This window comes from Thunnus thynnus, chromosome 9 (assembly GCF_963924715.1).
Source record: "Thunnus thynnus chromosome 9, fThuThy2.1, whole genome shotgun sequence".
Taxonomy (NCBI): Eukaryota; Metazoa; Chordata; class Actinopteri; order Scombriformes; family Scombridae; genus Thunnus; species Thunnus thynnus.
Window position 1 is genome coordinate 10,425,851 of NC_089525.1, and position 26,621 is coordinate 10,452,471.

A 26,621-nucleotide genomic window follows, 5' to 3' on the forward strand; every position below is an offset into this window, starting at 1 on the left:
CATAAAATCTACTTAGACTTTGACAATAGCCAATTGATGGGGCCTTTGGAGGAGGGGGTAAATACAATCTCTGTTGTTTTGCTTTACCTCTTGGCTCACTTTTAGTAAACATATTTTCAAGTGCAGGCCTGAAAAAAAAAATTAAAAGGGGTAGAGGTCCCACAGGGCTGGTTGATTGAAATGGGTAGAAACACATGAATAAACACACACACAGTCAGGATTCTTAAGGACAGAAGTAGCTCTTGAAGCCAAAAACATGCAGTACTATAGAGGGATCAAAAAGGTAGAAAGAATAACAGTCTGAAGGAGAAAGTCGGGGACATTAACCTTTTACTATTTAGCATAAACATATATGAACATACCTGTCAAATGTGTATGAAAAAAACAGGCAACAAGCTTTACTTGTTGATTAAATCTGTATCAGCACTTATTTTTCAATGTCCAGTTTTTTCTTTTTTGTTTTTTTTTTCTTATGGTGGTAATCCTACTCCTCCTGTTTCCATAGTCAAAAGATTGCTGAGGATAGGATCTCAAACTGCTGCAGTTTTTATTGCAGTCTCTATTATGTATGACACATCACAATGGATGCAGTCACTCTTCTTCTCTTGCCAGACATGCACGACATAATTAAGTTCTTCACTTACAAAATGTATCTTATGTCATAGTTTTAAATCTGAAGGATTAGTCCATGTCCTCATAGGGGTTCAGGTTTAATAAAAATGTGGCTAATTATTAATTATAAGACTTTAAACCTATATTAATTGATATTTTTTTATCCCTTGGGGGCAGTACAACAAGCTGTAACAACAACACTGACAATCACTGTTGTGAAAATTGTCTGAAAACACTAAACACACATATGAAATAATACACAAAACACTGCCAGGTTGAAGATTAAAATATTATTATTGTACAATAAGGAGATAGAACACACAAACATTTGCATCAGTTCGTCTCATCGAACAAAGAGCAACCCTATTCTATTATAATTGCAGAGGGAACAGAGAAATTACCTGTGATTGGTCGGTTTATCAGCTTATATGATTACAGCCAATGGCACATAGCCATGAGATATACATTTACATGCACAATGTATGTTATACAAGAGTCACATTTCCCCAAGACTCAAGAAACCAAGGGTCCCAAGCCAGATATGGCCCTTGTCCCCTAAAAATGTCTTACAAAGTTGTTATGGTTAACTTGTTAGCAAACAGCTCATGAATCCTGTCTGAAAACATGTCTGAATGTTTTCAGGTGCCATATAGAGCTAGATAAAGTTGAAACAGGTGTTTTTACATTCTGTAACTATTCTGGATCCTATGACTGATGCAGATTGCTTTGATTCATTTGATGTCAAACCCCTCTGGCTGACAGATGCAAACGATAGAGGGCTGTTGGAGGGTTAAATCAGAATAATTTTGCTCCTGTGGAGAAGTTCCCAGTGCCTTACCAATCTTTCAAAGACTCTCAAACAAAGACTTTTTGTTTTTTTTCATGTGTCATTATCACCAAGCCAGAGTTAAGTCTGAAGTTTGTAAAAGAGGTGTTGGAAGTATAAAGCATACTCACTGTATGTGTGAATCAAGTGCAACTTGTGTATTAGTCACCAAGATCCAAAATAACTACTAATATACATACTGTGTATATATGGTGAACATTATAGAGAAATAAACACAAACACTAATCTACACATGCGCACACGCGCACACACACACACACACACACACATACACACACACACACACACACACACACACTAACACAGATAGTAGCAGGTGCTCTCTGTTGGATGTGGATGAAGACAGATGAGCGGTGATCATTCTCATTAGAGCAGTGATGAGCTCCCGTGAAGGCATACACCTGGACCAGTGCACACCTGGGGAGACAAAAAGAAAGTGTATGTGTGTGTTTGTGTGCTAAATGAGAAAAGGAGGCAGAAAGAGAGGAAAATATTAGAGAGGCAAAGAGATAGAAATGAAAGACAGCGAGGGGGAGAAAGGATTACTGGGATCCACCCAGCACATAGACACATATACAGTATGAGATAAAAAGTCTCTATCACATGGCATTTATAGAGGAAACCGTTGCACTGATGGGCCCGTCAGTGCAATTCATTTTTCTTACTATTACAAGATATATTTCTTATCAGCAGCACTAGATACACCTTCATCTTACAACCCACAGACTGTCTCTCCGTGGGAATATAGACACACACATACACATACACACACTTGCTTTATCTCTGATGAACCTGTCTCTGAATGACTCTGGCACAAACGTATTGCGAACCCTATTTAATGTACTTCATTGAAGCCGGTGTCTGCAGTATAATGGTCACACTGTGCGTGGATGTTTGTTTTACAGAGATATGCCGTAGGAGGAAAATGTATTTACTGACACCATCTGAGGCAATCCTGAGGCTTACATTGAAACATAACTTCGCAGGTCAGCCATAGCATTAAATATATCATTTCCAATAACACCACAGAATCCAATCATACAGTGTACTGTTCAAATGCGTGTCTGGACTTGTAGACCCACATGCTTTAGAAGGAAAGACATGACTCTCTCTTTCTCACTGTTGGAGGTAACATCCAACGTGCACATTGTTATAATATCTGTATCAGGAGGGGTAGCAAGCAGGAGGCAGGTTTTACATCCTGATTCCCCTCACAGGCTACATCATATTTCCGTGTGTGTGCGAGATTGATAAGAGTGGGCGGGACAAGGTCGGATAGGGAATGACCTAAATCGTTTGTTGATTGACGGATGCTGTCATCCAATTCCATTAGCTTTGTTCCTACACACCTTGCCTGTTACTAATTTAATCTCAGCTCTGATAGAATGTAATTTTGTTAAAAAGGGGCCCTTATTAATATTTCCAGTATCATTTTCAGCCACTGATGGGCAGAGGAACTTTCATTACAGAGAGAAATTACAGAGGTAAGATAGCAAGTATAATGGGAAACAGTGGATAGGACTGGACAGAGATGTATGATAGAACAGATGCAATAGCTGACATTGTTAGCTTCAATCAGTGGCCTGAATACAGAGAATAAAACCAACAACAGCACACACACACATCACACAGAATGATATGACATACAGTGCATGGACACAGCAGCACACACTCACACACCCACACCAATCCCTTTATATTACTGTAAGACGCAATCTATAGACTGGAGGATTTCTGACAACCATTTAGCTGTCAACAAACATAATAAGCACCATAACAGCAGAACATAATCCAAAAGGCTAAGGGTTCCCAAGAGAGAAAAATATCACTCTCCTCGCTCTGAGAAGACTATATTCTCCTTCCCTCTTCCTATAGGCCCGAGTTTTTATACTGCCTCCATCTCTCAGCACTCTTCCCTTCTCCTCCTCCTCTCTTTGTCTCTCCGCCCGAGCCGCTTGGGGCAGGCAGAAAGGCGGAAACATGTCACACATCTACAGATTACATACATAACATAGCATACAACTAGTGTGTATCATGTCACTATATCCTTGCGAGATAGCAGAAAGTCTATCGTTGCACTTTGTGTGTGTGTTTGTATTTGAATATAGCACAGGTTTCACAGGAACATGATAATAAGTCGAGTAATATTTGGCAAGCACAGCTGCACTTGTGGTGCATCCCTGCCCCTAACCAGTCTTTGTATTAATTCTTCAGCCCTCTTTTCTTCCGCTCCAATACTGACTTTGAGTTGCCCGCTGGAGAGCAGAATGAATTTTTAGCAGGTAATCACTAATTTCTGGCAGATTAATTTTAAAAAGTAGTCCTCCCAAGTCTGGTATATGGCTTTGGAATTGTTTTTGCTTTAATTTCCTGCTGTGGTATTCACTAATGCGCCCCCAAATTTGTGTTTCAATTCTAACCTCAGGCTATATCCTGAACCCTCCTCTCTGCCCAGCTCCCTGTAGCACCATCTTCTCTGCTCTCTACCCTCACCTCCATGCCCCAACCACACCTCTGCTCACTACCCACCTCCCTCCTTCATCCCTCCCTCTGCTGCCTCTCTTCCTCCCTGCCCCAGGCCACCCTTCTTCTCCAGTCTCATCCAGCCTTTCGGAATAAAGAAAATACAGAGGATCAGTTCTGCTCAGTGACCTTTGGAGGTGGCCTTCAATCTAAAGGTATGGCAGGGGAGGCTGAGCTTAGAGAGATTTACTGGGGTTGCCTACGGGAGAGAGAAGAGATTTCTCCCCCCACCAATTCTCTGGGGGCGAAGAGAGGTGAGGCATAGAAGAGAAGAGGAAAGGAGAGGAGAGGAGAGGAGAGGAGAGGAGAGGAGAGGAGAGGAGAGGAGAGGAGAGGAGAAGAGAAGAGAAGAGAAGAGAAGAGAAGAGAAGAGAAGAGAAGAGAAGAGAAGAGAAGAGAAGAGAAGAGAAGAGAAGAGAAGAGAAGAGAAGAGAAGAGAAGAGAATGAATTGTCTTTTCTGAAATTGAGACAGACTGAACACTGGGGCGGATGAGAGTAGATAAGAGGAAGAGAATGGCATAGAGAGGGAGAGGAGGAGAAAAGAGGAGAAGTGCCTGCTGGTCACAGTGGGGCAGCGGTCATTTGTAGCACAACTGGAGGCTCTGACCACTGAGAGGAGAGGACAGATGCATAGATACAGTATAGGATTAGAGAGACACATGGGGAGAGGGAGTATATCATGAAAAGAATGGAAAACAGAAAAAGAGACACTGCAAAGGGCGCTGCAGAGAACTCAAACAAATAGGTTCTTCTTTGTTCACGTCTGTGAGATTGTAGCTATAGGAATGTTACACCTACATCCTGTCAACTGCAGTACATCTTTCTTCAATAGGAACGAGAACAGACATGCTTACCTTACCATTGGGATAGTTGAAGGTTAAAGCTGAAGAAATCATACTGTGTGATATATGTGTGTGTGTCTGTGTGTGTGTGGGTGTGTAAAACTGTCCCATGAGGGGTCCCCTTGCAGGTGGCTTTTAATTTTGGTCCAATTTGCATATATCCAATCAGGTAAAGTAATTGGGAGTGTGTGAAATAGCGTGGGGAGACTGTGCACACACTCACATACGCACACACACAGAGGGCGTTGGTCTGTCCCGGGATGCAACAAAAATTTGTTGCAGACGAGCTGATGACACTGATAATTGTGACACTGAGTGATGGCTCTAATCAGCAAAAGTATCTTCCTAATCAATTGACCTTCCTCCCCCCTCTCCTGTCTCCATCTCCCAGGCTTCAAAACAGCTCCTTGTCCCCACATGAAAGGCGTCCACATTGGAGATGAGCATGAATAGCCTGAATTACAATTATTGACCTTGACAGGCAGTGGTAGACAAAGCACAGCGATAAGAACCACAGGGGGAGAAATGAATTCTCAACATGAAGCTAGATGAATAAGTGATGCCTGTCAGCTGATTTCAACTGGGCTTTGTCTAAAAGATGCAAAATTGCACTTTCAGGATGTTTATTTTACAGCAGTAATTTCATATTCATTCGGAATATTTTTTCATATATCTACAGGCATTAATGCCATTAGCAATAATATTCTGTTAGTTTTGGTGGAAAGTGTGGAAAAAGGCTGGATTTCTGCTTTAAATGTCTCTTAAATATCCAAAACTCATATAAAACAAATCTACAACTACCCTTGCAGTGCTAGGGTTACAGTTCTGTCCACTGCTACACATCACACTCCCCGACACCTGCAACCACGCTGCATAAAAAGCAAGTCAGTTGTATAATGTTGAAATTATTTTAATTAATTAATATAGAACATATGCAATGAAACTTTGATGATGCATTTACATAAATCAGGATATAAAGCATACCCTACCACAAGACAGCTAATGACTCTACTGTACTGAATACTGTATGTGACACAATATGAACTAACATAAATTTTCTGTGAAATAACTTATATTATCAATCATTCAGACAAAGAAGTCAGTAGTTTTCAAAATAATAAACTTAAAAGAAGCAATGAGAAAAATTTAAATGTGCAAAATGGTTAAATGTATTTTCTACATTTTAGTTTTTATGGACAAAAAAACCAACAACACACATACACACATCATGCATTGATTCTTTGTTTGTTTGTTTGTTTATTTTCTTAGTTTCTTGGAGTATTCTGCATCTAATTGCTAATTAGCTATTGTGGCATATCTTGCAGCAGTTTTAATGTGGTGCTTTCATGTGGTTTATAGCTTTTTACATTTTGATACATTATAATATTGCCTTACTTTTTATGTGGTGAAATGTTATTAAAAATGTACAGTAAAAAAAAACAAGGAAATGAACAAATAACAGCATATTTTTTGCTCATCCTTAAGGCATCCCACTGTACCAAAGCACCCACTTTGGGAACTAATGATATAAACAAGTCATCCAACTTAAACAACAAAGTATGTCAGTGGTTCATGCACTCCAGAATGACACATACAGTATGTATGTATGTAAGCATTATGTTTGTTGAGGTTAGGGAAACATTGTGGTTTGGGTTAAAATTACTATTACCTCTGTCATCATGGTTACAATAATAGCCATGTGGTTAAGATTAGGGGACAATCATGGAAATGTTTTTTTTAAAAACAATGTTGACTCACAGTTAGAAAGTGGAAACAAACAGCTCCCATATTAAAGTAATTTTGTTGATCCATCCATTCACCCACCCTGACCTCCTCCCTTTGTGGACTCACTCTATATTATAATATCATCTCATTTCCTTCCTCCTTTGCTCCCATTATAATCGCTATAGCAGCTACTTCAATGTGTGTCATTTTGGCTTAACTGAAAAAGCTGCTTCTTCGTACTGCTGATGCAGTAGGTTGTGGTATTACATATTGTTGCTTATCTGTGCCAGTATCACTAAGATACATTTCTGCAAATATTTGTCAATTACTTGATGAACGATTTAATTATCTTTTATGTGGAATGCACTGAAGTAATACACTGACTGTTGTGCAAAGCCTGTGTAATGTGACATTCATGTCACATATTGACAAAAAACTTCTTCAGATGCTGCCACAGTAAAAGCTACATCATAATAGAATATGTTGCCAAAGGATTTTTTGCCAGGAAAACAAATTGACTGTTTATGTCTAATGCATAAACGTTCAATTAAAAATACATAACTAAATCTGCAAAAGCATGTAAAGTGAATGAGTCAAACTTTCAGGAATATTTACATGAACAGGGGTACTTATTCTATTTATTTTATTTCTGTGGTTCAACTGTGGTTTCTCTCTCTGGAGGCATGATGAAAAATGCATGTGGTTGGAATGACAGCTAATTTCGAAGAGAGTGACAGAGTTTGTGAATTGTAATACTCTAGAGAAGCCTAATCAAAAAGAGAAGGGCCGGCTTGAGAAGAGAGAAACACTGAGAAAACCCATAATTACCAACAGCCAAGCAAATGGGCCATCTAGGCACACAACCACTTAATTGGTAGTTAGGTTTTTCTGTGGAAAGGCACAAAAGTACCAGAGATAATTTCTTAATGGGGGCCTATTAAGCCTGAGGATCTGGCATTTAGGGCTCACATAGAGGCAAACACAAACATACACCACACACACACACACACACACACACACACGCACACAACAAAAGCCCACACAGACAGACACACATACACTTACACAAAGCACATCAAGATATACTGTGGCTGCCCACTGTCCACTCACACACACATTCACAGATCTCTCACCACGGAAAGCAAGATGGCTGACAGAAACAGCCTTCACTGACACTGTTTTTCAGTGTCAGTGAAGGCTCAACTGTATTCTTAGACTGTATTCGGAAAAGCTCATGTTAGAGCACAAAAAGTAATTTCCTGCCTTCATGTAGCTTCAGGTGTTGACAGGTAAAGGAGCGGAGAATTGACAAAATGTACACTTACGTCACCCCTACACCTTTTTCTCATGCTCACTTGTTAAAATTTTCTAGCTTAAAGTTGAAGTCACATTGCTTTTCCTATGACAATGTGAACAACGTATGACTTTGATAAATCCGGCATAATAATCAAGCTCTGTTGAAATTACATTTATGTACTAAAATTAGCTTTGCCAAATAAGAGAAACACGCTGTAATTGCTGCCCTGGCAATGTTTTTCCAAATAAAGGAGTGATACATTCTTGCACTGCTGTACTACTGATCATAGGGAGGAGACCTGGGTGGATGGTGGACTCTGACAGAGACTGGGGGATGGCAACCTGAGTCCTGTGTGTGGTTAGGTTTTAGCACTGGTTGGTTAAAGTTAAGGTAATATTGTGGTTTTGGTTAAATATTAATAAAGTAAACATTTGTTGAAACATGATTAAAGGAAGTATTGACTTTTTCAGTATTAAGCCAAGACAAGCATCTTTTTCTAACCTTGACCGAGTGCTTAAACATAACCATACGAACCATTCATCATGCATTAACTGGTATGAGAAGATAATATTGTAAGATCAAGTACTGTAGGGAAAACAAATTAAATACATTGACAGTGAACATTTTGCAAACATGTTAAGTATCAACATTTTTGTCAGATACTGCCTCATTACATTCATTAAAAAAACACAGAATTCATGCAGCATTGCATTTCTCTTGTATTTGTTGTTGCAAATTAATATATTAATGTTATTTCTGGCAGACAGGGTTGAGACCCAGCAATTATTTCTGTGATCCTCCCTTAAGTGAGTATGTGTTTACATGTACTTCAGTAACAGGATTGCTGTGGGGCCCCTGAAGTAAAATGATTTCTTAAATGTCATGCAAACAAGATACTGTAAACATTTCTCTTTTCTTCAAATGGGATAATGGATTATGGACCATGTATAGGCATAACCAGGTTTCTAACGGGGTTTTTACAAGAGCAAATATGCATGACAAAACCAGCATAGGGAAAGAACAGCTGAGGCAATAGTGTGGCATGGTGAAAGAAAATGTATGTTGAATTATCCATAATTATGAATCAAAAGCCAAGCTTACATTGCAGCTGATTTCTACAATTCTCAGTGTAGCTTCCAGAAGTCTAAATAAGTGTTTTTCCCACAAATGATCAGATGAATATATATTTTTAAAATGTGTGACATATTCCCATGTAGAATACACTGGATCAACTTTTAAAAAAATGAAGGTAACAATTTACATGCATCTTTTTAAATAATTCCAATTAAGCCATTTTTAAGTTAATCCTAAGAGTCTTTTGTAGTCAGACTAACTCAATTAGTTTAGTACAACCAACATGATTTGCTTTGACCTCTAAGCTCAGTTAAATTGAACCAACTTAATTGATTGATTCAAAAGTTGTGGTGCTATTAAGTGGTCAAATTACTTTATTTTACTTCTACTCAGAAATGTGTATGCAAATTGTTACTTTAATTTTTTGTTAGTAATTTATTTCACTTTAGTCGGTATAAATAACACACACAGAGCAATTCCAGTTTTTATGATTTAACTTTTTGATATAAAATGTCCAAACAGTTGTTTGATGAACAGATTAAAAATACTGCAAATCATTTTCATTTCTGACTTCTGTTTTATTTTACTCTTTACACAACTTTGTGGGTTACCCATCGGGTACCCGTGGGACTCACTGTGTAATGTGAAATTACAAAAAAAACCCCAACAATAACAACAACAAAAAACATTTGAAGCTGTTCTCCACCATTAACTTAACCATTGCCCCATAAATGGCTCAGTTGTGATATGAATTTACAAAGTTTTGTTTGTATACTTTTGATGGACCCAGTTGAAAGCAGACACTTGGTCTCGTCTTGACTCCATCCATGAGAGTCTTGAATATCCATAGCTTTCTTGCTGCTTTCTTGCTAGTAGCTTAGCTTGCTAACTGGCTAGTGGCTGCTACCTTGCTGGTTTGGAACAGTTGCACGCGATCACATATTTCCACCCCCATGCAGAGATGGTTTGGCCAATCAGATCACAATCCATCCTCAATGCGTCTTGGGTGTATTTACACCTGTACTTTCATGTGGTCAAGCTCTATCCGATCCCAATCCAATCACCCAAAATGCGTTTTAATGCAAGGTGTAAAGGAGGCCTTAAAGTGGCATTGTTGAAATACAATGAGATGATAATACATAATAAAAAAACAACAACAACAAAGAAATAACAACAGTGGCTGCTGGTCTATATGAGCATGCCCCCCTGATCAGACATTACTGCATGTGATTTGATTGTTTTCTGGCAATAGTCCATCTATTGCCAGAAAACAATCAAGTCACATGAAGTAATGTTCCTACTGAAAGGTTTCTCCTGGAAGGTAATAAAAAGTACAGCTTGCTATGATTCAATGTGCTTCAGTTCCAACACAGTTAAAGATAAAGACACACACACACACACACACACAGACACATGCCATGGTCCAGCTTAGCAGCTGCGCTTGGTCAGTGCAGCGGGCAGGCTCTGTAAAATTACACTTGAGGACATAATCTTGACACTGCACTGTGTTATCTCAGGCCGCTGTGATGTTGATTCAGCAACCGCAACAGCAGTACACAAGACAGAATCTGGGAGGAAGTGTGATGGGCCTCAGCTATACTCCTCCTGTGTGTGTGGAGAAGTCTCACAGTACATGGACAGAGAGAGAGAGAGACAAAAAAACATTCCTTCCTAGTACATTATTTGTTTCTGCCCTTAAATTAGTTTGGCACGAAAACACATAGATTCTAAACTGAAAGACAACAAAGGATATTTTTTACATTAGCACAGAAAAACAATAGATTTGAGTGCAGGATAAAAAAGATCAAATTTGTTGTTGAATGTTGAAAGATCTAAATTTTATTTTAGTTCACTCCTCCTTATCTCTTACTGTACATAGACTCCATCAGCAATCATTTTGATTATGACAAATTCCTGCAGATGAAGACGCCTGATCTCATGCACAGATGATATATTTTAGGAGCTCTCTAAGCCAGCTAGCTAACTTCTCTGCTATGCACCAGCAGGAAGTAATCCCTTGCGAAAACATTTATCTTTGAGGAATCTTGCTTAATCATCTCCATGGTGTTGTGCAGCTCAGCATCTGAGGAGTTAGGTGGTTTGGATTAGGCCCTCCTGCTGTGTTCAAGTCTTATCACAGCCTCCACACTTTATCCAGCGACAAGTCGATGGTTTTATAGCCTAAGAATCCTCTCTCAGAACGGGATCCGAGTTCAACCCATTGCTTTTTTGTCAAGTGACGATATCTTTCTGTGGCTTTGACCAGCACATCACTCGACACATCAGTTTCATGAGGTTCAAATCTCAATAGCCCTTTTTTCCTCTGTTTTTTTTTTTTTTTCATTTTTTAAAAAAATGTACATACTTACATTTATACAAGAATGCATCAACATACAAAAAAGGAATCAATCCAACAAACAACAACCGCAACAGAAACAAAAAGTACAGAACGTTACATTGACACATTAGACAACGACACATAACATAGAAGGGGGGTATAAAGAACAGTGCCGCATAATAAATTATTCATTTCATTATCATAGGGTCTACTTGACCTGTATAGATAAATAATCTCACAGGGCTGCTCAGTACTAGTGTATTAATTGCAAATACGCATTGCTGAAATGCATTTCCAAATTTGATCCATTCCAGAATTGTATTTAGTACCGCTGATCATATCAGCTATTCGTTCCATACCATGAAGATTAAAAAATTCAATTAACCATGTTTCTATTCAGAAACATTTTGGCTTGTGAATCTTCCGATTAAACAAAATCATTCTTTTAAAAGCTGAAAAGGCTAGGCCGACTATTTTCCTGTCTTTTTTTGACCTAAGCTGTGCAGCCCTTTACCCTAGCGAGCAAACAACAGGACAAGGAGAGAGATTTATATTCATTATGACTGAAATCGAATAAAACACTTCTGTCCAAAAGAACTTGACCGCAGGCAGTGCCACAGCATATGAATCAAAGTTCCCACTTGTCCACAACCGTGCCAGCAGAGATCAGAGGAGCTTGGGTCTATTTTTTTAAGTCTGGAGGGAGTGATATATGCTCTGTGAAGGATTTCCAATTGTATAACTATGAATCTGACTGACTTGGAAATTACTGCAGGGTCCCTCCACATACTTTCCCACTCTACAGAGGTGAGTGAAACCCCTAAATCTTGTTCCCATTGGGACTGAGTCTGAATGTTGAGATTTGAGGAGGAGTGAATCAACATCCTATACAGGCCTGAGACAGTACCTCTGTCTAATGTTAAAGACCTGAATAGTTTATCTGTCTCATAATTACAGTGAAAAGAGTCTCTGGGAAGTGTTGGGAAGTGAGAAAATTGATTTTAATTGGGCATACTGTAAGAAAGTGTTAGTGTTCAAGTTATATCTCCTTCTAAGCTCCTTAAAGGATAAAATCTCCCCATTTTCTACAATTTGTGAAATTTCTCTAGTATTTTGTTGCTGCCCTACATACTGTAGTTTGACAGCAGATTCCCTGTAGATTTAAAGGCTGTATTGTACCATACTGGACAGGATACTAAAGCAGTTCTTATGATTCTAGTGAACTTTTTTAATAATATCAGACGAGAACTTAATAATACCATTATCTAGCTATGTAGGTGGAACAGGATGATACCACAGTGATGATAATGAGATCGATTTGTTCTTGTCCTTTACAAGATACTCCTCCAGCCAATCCATACTACCTTTGTTTCTATCCTTTTTATAGCGCCAAATTAGAGGATGTCTGGCATTAAATGCAAGATAATACAGATACAGATCTGGGATTCCAAGACCCTCTCTATCTTTCGGCTGTGATAGTTTTTTTTCTGAATAATTCTAGGCTTCTTATCCTTCTACAGAAAAAGAGAAGAACATTCTGTTTGTATTATCAAACTCAAGGTTTTAGAACATACAAAGGAACAGAAGAAAATAAAAAAGATCTTGGGATAATGTTCAGCACTTCAGCTTTTCCCCATGAGGACAAAGGTAGAGTAGACATCCCTCTAAGGTCCTCCTTTATAAAATATAACAAAGATTGTTCATACAAATCAAATATTTTATTAAAAGGTGTTCCAATCATTATACCCAAATATTTTATCCCATCTGCTTTCCAGATAAAAGGAGCTGCTCCAAGATCAGTAATGTATGTACAGTGATTTAAAAATATGGCTTCACTTTTGGTCCAATTTATTTTAGCATAAAAACTGCCAAATGGTTTAATAATTTCTAAGACTTTTGGTATCAAGTATGATGGATTGGACAAGGTCAACAAAATATCATCTGCAAGCATATTTAGTTTGAAGTCATGATCAGCAATTAAAACAGCTGTAATATCCCTGTCCCTTCGGATTGTGCATGGTAATGGTTCTAAAGCTAAGATAAACAGTAATGGAGACAAGGGACAGCCTTGTCTGGTGGAGCGGCAAAGCTGAAAAGGAGCTGAGATTAGGCCATAGCTCTTAACTGATGAAACAGGTTCATGATACAGTGCTCTAATCCACTGTAAGCACCTTGGACCAAAACCATATCTGGAAAGAGTATAAAACAGGTATGGCGACTATATTCGGTCAAATGCTTTCTCCGCATCAAGTGATACTGCTACCACTGGATGCTGGAGAGAGCTGGCTTTATGCATGATTTGCAGAAGCCTCCTCATATTATTGGATAAGAGCTGCCCTGGGATAAAGCCTACTTGATCCAGGTGAATTAGAGTGGACACAACTTTTTCTAAATGTTTTGCTAATATTTTTGCAAAAACTTTGTAATCATTATTAAGCAAACTTAAAGGCCTGTAGTTGTTAACATCCAAATGGTCTTTCCCAGGTTTGCGCAACAATGATATGATGGCTGTCCGCATAGATTGCTTCTGTATAACATCATTGTATAGTAACAGTGGGGTGACTTTTTTTGAAAAACACATAAAATTCTGTAGTGTAACCGTCTCCTCCTGGTGACTTATCATTTGATAAGCATTTAATAGTATTGTGAATCTCTACTTCTGAGGTGGGGGCCTCAAGTGTTTCTTTTTCTTGTTCATTAAACTTTGACAAGGGTAATTCATAAAGACATGATCTAACTCTTGCTGTTCTATTTTGGATTTGGATTTGAACAGCCATGAGAAAAAACTTAAAATGGTATCATTGATAACACCATGATCCCTTTTTATGGTACCACTGTTATCCCTTAAAGTAGTGATCGAGTACTTCTGTTGGAGCTTTTGCAGTTGGTATGAAAGCTTTTTACCAGCCTTTTCCTCATTTTCAAGATGTTTTCTTTTCAGTTTCTATAGTGCAAAAGTAGACTCTTCACGCATCATTGCTTGTGCCTCTGCCCTTGCCAAAAGTAGTTCCTGTTTCAGAAAAACTTTTATTTGGATCCCCCATATGTTTCATCTCTTAAGACAAGTTTGAATAACAATTCATCTTTCCTCCGTAGATTATCTTTGTTCTTATATGACGAACTAATGATTCAACCACTAAAGGTTGCTTTGAAGTCCTCCCAGACTGTCTGGATGGGGATTACAGGAGTCATATTTAATTCAACAAATTCTATAATATTTTTGTTGTACAAGTAACAAATTTGTTGTCCTTTAACAGAGAATTATTAAAGCTCCATCATTTAGATTTCGAGAGTTTGACAGGAGAAGGTAGTCAATTCTGGAGTAGGAATCATGTGCCTTCGAATAGAACATATACTCTCTTGAGTGTGTGTTAATTAGACATCACGCATCAGTTAATGACTGTATCTCTAGTAATTCTTTGAAGGCTTGGGAGAGAGATTAATCAGATGTTAAAGGGTGACCAGAGCGATCAGAAGCATTGCCTACTAAATTAAAATCGCAACCAACAAGTATTGGTGTGTTTTTGGACTGTGCTAGCAGAATATTTAATGAGGACAAAAAGCTTGCTTGTGCCCTCTTTGAAGCTGTTTTATTCATTGACACGGCTGTTGATACACATTTGAGGAGTAATTTGCACCGCCACGGTGAAGTTAGCGACCTGTCCTCTATCTCTGGCACCTTATCGCTTGTCCTTATCGTGGTTTATTTAAAGGCTGTGGAGAGAAAATGGCTGCCGCAGGAAGCAGACATGTCATGGAGTCTTGCAGAGAGGTTAATGATGGGCTGGCTGTCATTCCCGAGGCGGAGATGGAGATAGGTCATACACACATACACTCGTTGACCACACACGTACTGGTGCGCACACACGCGCAAAAGACGGTTGTCAGGGAAGTGAGTGATGCATGTTATCCTGAGTGTTTCTGACAAGCTTGAGCAGTCAGGGAAAACAAGGCCATGCTGCGTGATTACTAACTGACACATGAATATGTGCAGACGGGCCAGCTATCTGCCTCTACTATAGGCCGCTGATGAGTATTCGGTGAGTCTGTTAGTGTGTGACAAAATACTACCACCTGGCTCAGTATACCTCCAGCATTCCTAAAGGCACTCAACCCTGAGCTTCAGGCCTCTACAGCGCACGTCCCAATAATTGCCCTTTCATCGCTCTTAAAAGTGTATATCAGACAGAATGTGTTTTTAAATATGCATGTGTATAGCTGTGGGCCTGCTGCTGCACATGTGTCGAGGGGATAATTATCCTTTCATATGTCCGCAGTACTGCCCTCTCAGGCTTGCCTCTCTCCTGACTCCTGCCATTTCCCTTCAAGTTTATTTTTCTTACGTTTACATGCCAACTTTTATGTTTGTGTCTACATTTATCAATCAATCTCTCTCCCAACAGTATCTCCTCATCAATCTATGAAATACCTTCTTCTCTTCCTCTCTCCCCCACCCTCCCGTGTCTCATCCCCTTACTCCCACTCCTTCATCTCTCTGCTGTTAGGCTGCTGTGTGTGTGTGTGTGTGCGTGTGTGTGGTTGTCCGGATGTCTGCAGAGTGGATGGGACCCAGCTGTCAGAGCTGTCAATCACTTTGCCAGGAGATGAAATCAGGATGTTCAGAGGACACACAGCACCTATCTGGCACTCTGCAGATAAGAGCGCTGCAAGCTGGGGTGTGTGTGTGGGCGTGTATTTGTCTGTCTGTGTATGTGTGTGCACGGGGAGGCTATAAGGCTGAAGGTGTGTGTGGTCGATGAGGGGTATTGGTGAGTATATACATGTGTGTTTGTCTATACCCGGAGCTATAATACCATAAATAAATCAAGTCTGGTATGTATAAGTTAAATTTACCTAAACTCAAAATGCCAGTTTTTGTAAAATTGGAGTATCTAATCATTTGCATTTTCTTGTGTTTTAGCTCACTTAAGATTGTTTTCCAATGGTTTTGTCAGATTATGCTGTATTCCCTTTATATTATGATGTAACTATTATCAGTAAATAAGATGGCGATAATTCTTTACATGCCTTAAAATAACCTTAGTTTATGTATGTGATAGATGATGGGCCGTAATCATAGAGAGGCTGAGCTGTGGGTTGAAACTTTGAATAGAAAAGATAAAAACACAAATACCTGAGAAGAGTAAGCAGCATGCACCCTCCTCTCCAGCCTGTTCAGATAAATGACAGTACAGGTCTAAAATTCAGGCTGGCAAAAATATAGCTATGTTTACGCCATCTAGCAGCAGTAGCAGTATTAGTTATTAGTAACCCGGGAAAGTGACGCAGTTCAGATGACGTCAATATAAGGTGACTTGATGAGATGATTTTACCTTATTAGGAGGAGGCGGGGTGGATTGATGGCTAGATAGTCAAAACGGCAAAATGTGGAAAGGTGGGTTGGGATGATGCTGCAGTAGGCAGGTGTTCGCTACCTGTTTCTGACAAAGCGAGTCGGGACGTTTTTTTAAAAAACTATAACATTTCAGTGTTTACTGTTGCCATGTGGATGAAGGTTGCGTAACTTTAAGGAAGTATAAAGCACGCTTCAAATGTTCATTTTAACTGAAAGCATGATCTATCTAAGTATAGGTTGTTTTTTGCCGGCTCTTACTGTCATTTAATTGTGAGAATGTGTTGTCCTCTCTCATCTCAGCTTCTCTGACCTACCCAGCTATGGTCATTGAAAGGTTAGTTCACCAAAATTAGCACCAAAAAAAAGAAAAGAAAAAAGAAAACATATTTTCTCACATACCTCTAGTATATAACACATGCATAGTTTAATTAATTTCTCTAGTTTTTCACATATGGAGGTCAGTCAGTCAGTTTGCGGTGCTCACAGCATTTAGAACATCAAACAGCAATGTCTTTTGTCTTTCAAATTGTAAAATAACAAATGGAAGTTTCATGGTTGTAAGCTTTATATTTAGAGCAACACTGCCTCACTGAGTCCTGCTGCAGCGTTAGGGAACTGTAGCTGTGAGGGGTTTCAGGGGTTCACAGACATCTCTAATGTCAGATAATCACATTGCCACGTCAGTGCCAAACATGTCAGCAATCACAATATAAACTCTTGAAATATAATGTATATTGGTATTGCTTCTGAGAGAGATTAACTTAAAACCAGATCTGACCCAGTGTGTGTGTGCATGCGCTTGCATTCATACAATATACGTGTGTAATGTCAATCCGCTCTAGTCATCCTACACTTATCCTTCATCCTCTCTGCACCGAGATTTAACTGTCGAAACCCCCCCCCCAAACACACACACACACTTTCTAAACCCCGGCACTTAGCCAACTCCCTGGATCACAGACACAATATTTTATCTTCCCAAAATGCCTGCGACTTTTTTCTCCTCACTGTCAACATTGCCAAAAGAGCTAAATTGAACCAACTTAAAAGAATGAGTGAGATCTTTTGAAGAGAAGCATGACATAAACATAGCTGGGGATGAGAGAGAAGTGGAGGGGTGTATACCCCCACCCCGCCCCAACCCCCTCCTTTACTTGTCCAATCCCCACATGTGCATAATTCTGTCTCAGAGGAAGCTCTGCTGCTCTTAGATGTTGTGATTTGCATGAATTTGAAGAGGAGATGGTGGATTTCCAGGACACTCATGAGTGAATGTGACCATAGAGCCATGCTGGATTAAAAGGCTGGGTCTTTGATAAGGAGATGAAGGAGAGCAAGGAAAAAGGAGAAGAAAGGTGATTAGAGGCCAAGGTCTGTCCCTGGCTGTAAAGATGGCACATTTCTTAAGGTGATTTACAGCTCAGGCATCTCAAGAAGAGTAGATGCTAGAAATGCTATCATTCAGATAGAGCGATATGTGGAGGTACAAATCAAAATTATGTATATGGTTAAATAAAGACCAGATGCAAAGGTTTGGTGAATGTTGATGTACAGGAATACAGGAGAAACATAACATGTCAGGATTATCTTTCAGCAGAGATTCAACGTTCAACAGGTGCTGTAAATGTCCTCAGTTCAGATACACAACCACATCCAAAACACGGTACACATAACGATGGGTATCAACATCAGTGCCAATACAATACTTAAGTTTCAGTACCAATAACAAAAAAAAAAGTTCAGTCAATAATCAACCTTTTTCCATCATGCCATGAGTAACTGCAATCTGATTTCCTGCTGTGCATGCTCTCCACCCAGCGGCCGGACAGAGGTGGTTATTTCACTGAGGAGATGGAGGTGTGCAGCCTGTCACCTGCAGCTTTTTATCAGTGTATTAATACACAAAATTTAACACATCTATTTATGTTAGCTTCAGACCGAGCCATGCTAGCTGTAGCCTCCCGTTGTAAGCAAAGCTGAGCAGCTGCTGGCTGGGCTTCATATTTACCAGACAAAAATGAGAGCAGTATCGAGCTTCTCATACAACTCTGGGTAAGAAAGAGAAACACAACAATCCCAAAATGTGGAGCTATAGAGCTGGGAATCAGTTACTTCACCTTAGCGTAAAGACTGGAAGCAAGGGGGAAACACTAGCCTGGCTAACACCTCCAAAGCTCTCTAATGTTTGACATTTGTTTAATCCGTACAAATACTGAGATGTAAAAACAACAAGTCACAGTTTTACGAGGCGTTACATGCTCTATTTCTTGGACAGAGCAAGGCTAGGTTTTTTCCCCTTTTGTTCCAGTTCATGTGCTACGTTCAACTCTAGCTCTGTACTAAATGCCCCGACACAAGAGTGGTATCAATATTCATCTAACTCTTGGGAAGAAAGTAAGTAAGCATACTTCCCAAGATGTCCAAAAACTATTCTTTTAATGTTGTCTTAACACAAGCGGCGATGATATTCAGTCTAAAAGTTTCCTGATTCAAGTAAACCTGCACATTTCTGATTATATTCACATGGTTAAGAATTTGGTTCAGCATTCAATACCAACTTTTAATGCTTGCATGTTTTTGTTTCAACGGACACAAAAGTTCAATACTCAGCCCTGAACACAAAAAAATCCTCCTACACACCTGTACAAAAACACGTCTAAGAATCAAATAGCAGCCTTTTCATACCTGCATGTTGGTTGTTTTGAATTATTGATTATTTCTAAAGGAAGGCATTCTTACTGTTAAGAGTGTTGAATAGTCTCCTGACCGATGTTGAACTGAGTCTTAATTACTTAGATAGGACACATAGTGTATCAAGGCTACGTCCTCCGGTAAATTCATTTCTGCACCGTTGTATCCCTGCCTGACTTTTGAATCAATGTTTATCCCAGAGAAGAGATCAGAATATAACCTTGATGGAATATGAGTGTGGTGTGTTTAAACCTAGTTAGCAGGGAATAAAAGAGAAATGACAAATTTGTGTGGAATTTGTCATTTTGTGTGTGTGTGTGTGTGTGTGTTTGCTTCATTGTGTCTCTCTTTCGCACATAGCCTAGTATTTAGCACTCTAGAATTCATTTTTCATTTTTTGTTTTTTTCTGATCTGCATATACAAATTCATTTTTTAATTTTTTGTTTTTTTCTGGTCTGCATATACAAATTCATTTTTTATACACACATAAACACACAAAAAGAGACATAGTTAAATAGAGTAACTCAAAACAGCACAATAACCCAACTTAAGGTTTTGTTTTTTTCCTGCAGTCTGAAAAAAGGTGTAGGCTGAAGCTGCAGCTTGTAATGCCTACCCTTTTAACACACGTTGTGTTTAATCTCAAAAGGTATTTAGCTTTCCCTGACTCAATCCCCTCAGATTTTTTTTGTTCTCTCTCCTTCCACTACCAAAAAATCCTTTCATCAGATCTCCTCTCCCTCATTCTACTCCTCCACCCCCCTCTACTCGGTTCAGTCCTGGTGGCCTCCCCTGAGTGTGGTGTGTCTAACCAAGCTGTCCGTGGCTGTCTGTCAGTCACACATCAACTCTCAGCCTTGGGAGTGAAACAGAGCAGGGTGGAGGAAAGAAAGCCACGGTTTCTGTGGGATGGACTTCTGACTGGTTTGCACACAGTTTTGCACACATAATATGCATGTATATAAGTAAGTAACTGTCTAGTCTATGTGCAAACGCTGCCTCTCATGCCCCTATTTCATTTTATCCTTCCTGTCGGCTCCCTTTTATAATTTCTTGAGTCCCTGCTCCCTGTGTCGTCTCCCTCCTGCCTCTCTGTTCAAATGACAGGCTCCCCTCTTAGCCCGTCACCATAGCTGCCACCTTGGCGGCAAGTGATAGTGTGAAGCTGTGTGGGAGTTCTCTGTAGTCTCAAAGATGTCTTGAAGGCTATTTTCTTCTCCACGATGAGGTTTATAGATCTGGATTATGAATTTAAATATCAAATTAAGTGTCTCACAAACACCTGAGTGCTCCTAGCTTGACCCCAAGTACCACCATCTGCCTACTAAATGAACAAATATTAAGGATAGGACAATAACAATTACCTGTTCAACCTGGAAATGTACTATGTTACCCTTAAAACTTTAAGAGTCCTTTCTGTGTCCATGGACTAGTTGAACCAAAACTGTCTTCAATTTAAAAAAAAAAAAAAGTCTCTTTTAGTTGGAATCCAAAGGGGTCCTTTTATGTCTTTAATTGGGAAATTAAATACTGAAAGTTGTCCAGGAAGTTGTGTAGCAGCAGCCATCAGTTCCTCTCCAACAGCCACAGGGAACAAGCAGTCCCTCTTCATCCGAAGTCCACCTCAAAGCTAACAGGAGAATATCACATAAGCAGGTGATTTGATGTTAGTAAGTGCAGAGAGTGAGCAACCAGCTCTCACAGGCCACAGCTACAACCATCTGAGCCCTTTTTAAATTCAATAATAAACAGTAATGTTACTGTGCTGTAGCTTTAATACACAATACAAACTATAGCTCACTGTATCTTATATTAAATGCAAAACACACATTGTTTCCTAACATAAGGAGTAGAACTATGACGTCTAAAGCAACATATTCCTTTGACATTCAGCTTAAAACAGCATGAACTATGTGAGTTTACATTCTGGACACAGAAGTAACGTATAAACTTCTTGCCAAAGTCCGCCCAGCATGGTGGCTAATTAGCAATTAGCTTAACTCTCAATTAGCAATTAGCATGCTAATAAACATTAATTTGGTTGTTAAAACTTTACCATAAGGCAGGAAACACATTAATGTAAGACAGACAGATGTTACACATTTTAAATATGAATGCTAACCTTTGTCTATGACTATTTAAAAACCACAATAGAAGTGACTTTACAAACAAAATCTGCCACCTGGCTTGCATTTAGGATAGTCTGTTTCATTAATGTTCAGTGACTAATGTTAGCTAAGCTGACACATCACATAACAAGACAAAGTTACAAAAGAAAATTCTACATTACTAACTAGTTAAATAGCCGTGTCATACTTCTGATCTGTTATTCTCTAATCTGTTATCACAGTCAGCGGCGAGTGACAGAAGCACCGTTGCTGAATGCACAAACATAACTGTGCCTCAACCGTTTACTCTTCCTTGGGCTGGTGGGTCAGTCAAATGGTTGTGATTAGCTGGATGGCCGTTCCATCAATCTAACATGACACACCAATAGGTAAAAATATAGAGCTGGAAATGAGCATAATAGGTCCCTTTAAGATTTAATTGAAAAAAAAAATGCTGGCTTTCTCCTCAACCTACCTTTAAGATCCACATTATCTTTTAACCCATGGTAAGGTGAAGAGGGGGATGAAAGGGAAACCAGGTAAATCCATCATTACCCGGCCCCCTGCCTGCACAATCTCCTTTAGAAAGACCACCCACAGTGACACACTCAAATTATTCATGGGAATTGCAGACCACCTAGCACCTAGCAGGAATATCACTCATCCATCCTCAGATACATGGACACTTTAATTTGATAGTGTGAAATTGGAGAGCCTCTGAAGAACCTCCCCAAAATCCTATTTCCTCTTTCTTCCCTGTCACTGGTATGTCTGCAAAATTCAAGAAAAACTTTTAATTTGCTTTTTTAAGGAGATTCACAGGACTATGATCTCTTTCTTACTCTTCACTCTATATTTTTCTACAAAAACTTTTATTACAATCTTACCGCGGCTAAGTCTTTGGATAATATGACTTTTGTCCATTTACATTGTCTCTCAAAAATATTCCCCCTCATAAAAATCTTTCACAGGACTTTTTTTTCTCTATTTTTTTCCTCTTTTCTATCCTCCTTGCTAAACTGCAACAATGCAAGCAGAGAGCTGATGATAGTGGGGTTTAATATGAGTAGTGAGATACTGTAATTATAAGAATAGCAATAATAATAGTAATGTAACAATAAGAACAGCTTAATTAGCCTACACTTTTTTCTTTAAATAAAACACAATCAGCCTCCTTTTTCTCTAGATTTGATGCAGTGAATTTGCAGCAATGTGTTTATTCTTAGAATCTGGAGTCATACTTATTCAACAGAATAAGGAAACAATTGTTGCAAACCAATATCAACCTGAATGGAGTGAACTCTTACAATAATAAGCTGAATCTCATAATCTGAGGATTCAAAGACAGAGAATAAATATATTTTATGTATCTGTACTTACCGTACATGCCATCGAAGAAATGACCATGGGGCCAGCAGGAATATGCCTGTGTTTTGTGGTTTTGTGGTCCTGGAAATTTCAAACTGAGCTGCCTTGGGCTATGAATCTGGCTGAGTGTTTTCTGATAGATATGCCTGTCTATTCCACTTCACCTTCAGTGCAAATACTTCAGAGTGGTTTAGGCTAAAAACACATTTACTCCCAGTTGCACATACTGCCCTACTTTAGTCCAACACTACTGCAGCTCCCAGTCTTTCCTTGAAATGGACTACAAAATTTCTGACAATTTTCTGAGCTTTCATGGCTTCTCACATCTGGTGCAAAAGCAATGAATCCTCTCGATTTAGAGTGGTTCAAAATCTTCATAAAAAAAGAGTTCACTGTGATAATTGCAAGCCTCCCTGACACCTTCTCCCAAGTTGTTTTCTCTCTCTCCTTTATTATATCTTCCCTTCTTTGTGGGCTCTGCTACCTTGAAGGAAACAGTTACATGCAGCTGAAGGTGAAAGAGAGAGAAAAAAAGAAATGAATGAATGATTTTTCCTTCTTAGGAGATCAGTAAAAGATAAGAAACCAGTAGATATAATAACTACAGATTAGTCAGCCACAGTACCAGATGAATGTTCTCTTCTTGTCACAAAGTATCTGTGATCCCAGGAAAATGCTTCACTGGTGGCAACAGTGTCTCCTTATGGACTGTAATTCTAGTCAGATTTTGTCTACTTGTGTTGACCATATGTATACAAAAAACAAACACAATAACATAGAAATCTTTACATTCTAAAGGCTACTTGCTGCATTCAAGCAATGCTGGCAGCACTGGATGATCAGAAAAAAGTTCTTGAGTCTTGGTTCTTCCGTCTTGGGAGTGTTCATGCATGGTTAACCCCACTGCTAGCCTTGTAGTCACATTGCTGAAATAGAGTCGACAGTGGGAGGGGCTGCTGGTTCTCGGAACTGTTTTTCTGCATTCTGTATTACTATTTTTATACTGATATGATATTGGATATCTATGTTTAACATGGTCAAAGGTATGTTTAACATGGTTAAACCACACACCCACTGTTATTGGCGCCTGTAACATAATTTTAAGCTATGTGATTGGATGCTTCTTGCCCAAATGCACCTTGGGAGTGGTAGTTAACTTCTACCCTGAAGGTTTTATTTTTAAAGACCGGATGTATCAACTGTGCAGATGTTAGCTGTCAGCTAGCTATCAGCCTACAGGTTGTTTGCACAAATGAAAGTCAAGTTCTCTTCAACATATTGGAAAAATGTGTTTGATACTCCTGTTCCTTGGTTAAACACTTTTAGATGTATTTACTCGCCATCTTGCTCTACTTATTTAAAAAAAAAAAAGAGAAGCTATTACCAACAAGAAAAATACTTAAGATATGGAGAATGACTGAGGATAATATCTGTAGATTTTGTGGTGATGAGGAGGAGGATATAATGCATTTATTTTGGTATTGTCCAGTGGTTGCATCCTTTTGGCAGCAGGTGGCAAATTGGTTATCTGAACAAGCAATCCTTTTACCTTTATCCTCTCTCAATATTATTTGGGGTTATCAAGATTAAAAAAATATGTTATTGAATATTGTTGTATTGCTTGGCAAGCTTTACATATTTGACTCTCCGAAAAAGCTGGTTTTGAGTTCCTTCATATTATTTTTTAAAACATTACTATTTGCAGGAAAAGATAATTATTAAAGACAGAGCAAACAGCTCAGACATAAATAAATGGGAAATCTTGACAATATCAAAAACTTGGGATGCAGAGCTATGATTATTCTATGTTAATTTAGATCCTTCTATAGAATGATGTATTTAATTTAAATTGCTGAAAAAGTGATTGCTTTTGTACCACAATTGCATATAGTTCTTGACATGTATGTACATATACGTACGTTTGTATATGTGTATATATATGTATATATGTGGTATGTCTGTTGCTTCTGTTTGTATATGTGATGTAAGTTATGTTTTTGTGTGTGTGAGAGTATTGTGTATGTGTTTGTGTAAAATAAAACAAGAAAAAAAACAGAAAAGTTCTCTTTGTTTCCTTCACAACCCTCTCTTTTATTTGTCTCATATGTTCATTAGGTGTTCACTAAGCCTCGGGATAAATGCACATTTTTTACTTATAAACTCACTCACTCAATTTTCAACTCTCACAGACGTGTTTTCAATCCTGTATACATACAAGGGAGAAAAGGTGACATAATGCCAAGAAATTGTGATTGTTTTTTGATTGACTGGTCATATTATATTGCGTTATATTATATTAATTTTAATTTGACTCACTGTACGTCAGTGACAGTGGGCTGCATTTCTTGAATTTTACTGATTCTTCAGTTGCCAGTGTGAAGCCAAAACCTCAGGGGAGTAACTTCTGTGTGTGCGTAGTGTTTGCATGTGTTTTTTTTGAATCATCAGAGAGGGAACAAAAGGCTAAAGAAAATGGAGGACCTGATAAGACAGCACCAGTAAGAAATCCAACAGAAACTTCTGCCCACAACTTACCAGTCTCTATAGCAACAGCTGCTGAGGCTCCGTGCAGGAATAAGCACTCCTCTGATTTTCCAGCAGCTCTGTTGAATACTCGATTCAGATTGGTTGGACATCAGTAATAAACTGTGTATGTTATCAGTTATTTAAAAGAAGTGGTGCTAAGAAAGTAAACAGTTTCACTTTTACATCATGATGACCTAGAACAGAAATTAAATAACTTCAGTGACTTCAAAAGACATAATAAATTTGACTATTTCTGGTGTAACAGTACCAGGATTGAATGTTATTAATAATTAAATATAATGATGAAGTAGTTATCCTTTTGATAAAAAATAATTTGTGTACATCATATCTAATTTATGTCTCTGACTCCCTCACTAACCCCCCACACAACACAACCACAATGACGCACAACAGCATAAAGGCAACTTCTGACTATTGTTGCAGACTGAATTGCCAAAAGCTTAGCTGTCCTTTCTCACTGCCATAAGATTGGATAGGATGACTAAAATAAGTGACACTAATAAGCATTTAGTTCAGAACTCTATTATTAAGATTCCAAAATTAACACTGTTTCAGCATACCTTATCCTCAAGTTTTAGCTCCTTTGTACCTTTATCATCTCTTCTAAGAACGCTTTTGACTTTGTATTCAACAAGAGGAAAAAACAGACAGTGAAACGGAACAGGACAAAAAAGAAAAGGAAGAAGAAAGAGAAAAGAAAAAAGCTCAAGTCTGTAGATAGCCTTTCCATTTTGAACATTCATTTCTCTCACAATGTGCATACATTGAGGAAATTGCTTACTAAGGCTTGATTATAGGCTTTGGCTGGTGCACTGAGCATTATGTGGGAGAGAAACCCAAGAGTGAGGCAAACTGTTGAGCCGAGAACAGACCGCTATTCAGACGAGCCTGTGAAAAAGAGTGGAGGTACAAAATACATGCAGCAATTTACAGAATACACATTATTTCAAACAACAATCCTTAGACTATGGAAGATGTTCTCTTTCTTGACTATTCTGTAAATGTTAGCAATTTTTTCATATGCTTTTACAAATATTACAACGAGACATGACTGCAAAGTACATTTTGTATTTTTGTTGACTGCCTTGCCTTCATTGTGACAGAGAGCAGAAGTGAAGTGAAGCATGGACAGATGGTATCTGGAAGGCCCTGTTAGCTTGTATCTGTTTGTCAGCAAGAGGTTATCAAGAAAACTTTTGCTGGCTAGTGCCCCGAGTGTGTGAAAATGAATCAAAGGAAGTCGACACACTTTCTCCGTACCCGGGGGCAGGGACCATCCATGGCGCAGCTG